This window comes from Limulus polyphemus, unplaced genomic scaffold (genome assembly GCF_000517525.1).
Source record: "Limulus polyphemus unplaced genomic scaffold, Limulus_polyphemus-2.1.2 Scaffold4481, whole genome shotgun sequence".
NCBI classification, from domain to species: Eukaryota; Metazoa; Arthropoda; class Merostomata; order Xiphosura; family Limulidae; genus Limulus; species Limulus polyphemus.
This window is the reverse complement of record NW_013670091.1, coordinates 35981-37938: the sequence shown is the minus strand read 5'-3', so window position 1 is coordinate 37938 and position 1958 is coordinate 35981. Positions and strand designations below refer to the sequence as shown.

Sequence of the window (1958 nt, the reverse complement as noted above, 5' to 3'; positions counted from 1 at the left end):
CTTAAAACAAGTGGATTGTGTGCTGTTTGTTTATTTTTGAAATTTATCGCCAACAACTTCCAGACACATACTGTAAAGAATCAGGCCCATGCATAAAACCTAACAAGTTTGAAATAACCTGAATAAATTATGTTATCCACTGCATACTTTTATATTTTTCAACAAAACTCATAGTTTCAGCTACACGTAGTATTGTTTAATAAAGGCGTTTACAGAGTGTAACACCAGGGGGCAGTTAATTAATCAGATGTTTTGGTTTGTTTTTATCATTTCGTATTTGACAGGCTAAAGCAATAGAGAATAGAACCAAGGTGATAAAAGAAATCTCTTCTCTGGTAAACATTGTATTAAAGTCATTTATCTTAACTATGTATAATTTCAAGATAACAGAACTACGTCATTTCTTGCTGAGTTATCTGAGTTGTTGACCAGGATTATTTCCATGGTTTTATGACGAAGGATTAGAGTGTTAGAACAAAGAAGGGAAAAACTATATTTAATCTATCATTAAAGCTAAAACTGATATACAAGAAAATACTCATTGATCCAATATAAAGGTAAGTTGGTTTGATTTGTTTTCATTATTTGACATTTTTATACAACTGCGGTTCATAGAATATACGTAAGTCATGTTCACGTAGTTTTGGGCTTGGCATAATCATTGGCGTGCTCGGACTGTGGAACCAAGGGTTCAAGGTTTGTGGCCTATTGCTACAAAAACACGACATGAGACTGCAGGTTAAATCACAATATTCAGTCAAACAAGAGTAACTTAAAAGTTGGCGATGAGCTAGCTGCTTTCCATTTGGTCTATCACATCAAAATTAGGGACGACTATGCGCAGGTTCTGCGCGAAAATAAACAAACGTAACGTGTCACTCAGTGGTATTCATTGAAAACTCCTACACTCTGTAGAAACTCATGGTGATCGTTACAACTCCTGTTAGATATTGACACTGTTTTTGACATTATAGCCTTGTAATCACATGTTGTTTAGCTAAATTCAGTAAATTACTGACCAGGACAAACAGTATAAAATCTAATTCAGATTTATGGTCATGCGAAGAGTTTGAAGTGCTTTTCTTTCTAATGAAGTATATCTTAGTGTAAGGCCTAATATCACTAAACTGGCTGCCATTTATATTAAAAAATTGAAAATACAGCGTGTGTGTGTGTGTGTTTTATAGCAAAGCCATATTGGGCTGTCTGTTGTGTCTACCAAGGGGAATCGAACCCCTGATTTTAGCATTGTAAATTCGTAGACTTACTGCTGTCCCACCAGGGGACTGAAAATACAGTACCAGCTATGATTTTTCATTTGTAATAAACACGTACTTATACTGATTGTAAATTAAGTAGATCTCAGTTTCTACTCATTGTATTTATATATACATTTTGTAAATGCTGCAGTCCTTCTGATGTAATACAACTTCTTATACTTGTACTCATATTAATAAAATTAGCTATGGCTTTACGTTTAGATAATAAACATTTAATTGTTTATTTTGTTTGTTTGTTTATTTGTAGTTAAACACAAAGCTACACAATGAGCTATCTGTGCTCTGCCACCACGGGTCTCAAAACACGGTTTTTAGTGTTGTAAGTCCGCAGACATACCGCTGCGCCACCGGGGGGAGGGGAGGGAAATAACCATTTGAATGTAAATTCTTGATAATTTTTTAACTCTATTAGATAAAATCGTTGATGTGAGAGCTGTTACATTACAACATTTGAATGTAAATTCTTGATAATTTTTCTACTCTATTAGATAAAATCGTTGATGTGAGAGCTGTTACATTACAACATTTGAATGTAAATTCTTGATAATTTTTCAACTCTATTAGATAAAATCGTTGATGTGAGAGCTGTTACATTACAACATTTGAATGTAAATTCTTGATAATTTTTCAACTCTATTAGATAAAATCGTTGATGTGAGAGCTGTTACATTACAACAT

The 1958-nt window shown here is 33.5% G+C and overlaps 1 protein-coding gene across 1 annotated transcript in view; it reads left to right on the top strand.

Moving 5' to 3' along the window:
* The first annotated feature begins 391 nt into the window (after positions 1-391).
* The window catches only part of LOC111088808, a 9703-nt gene continuing 8136 nt past the window's right edge, over positions 392-1958 (top strand). Inside the window, exon 1 of the mRNA XM_022399848.1 lies at positions 392-557. The gene's annotated coding sequence lies outside the window, so the exon portion shown is untranslated. The remainder of the gene's footprint in view (positions 558-1958) is intronic.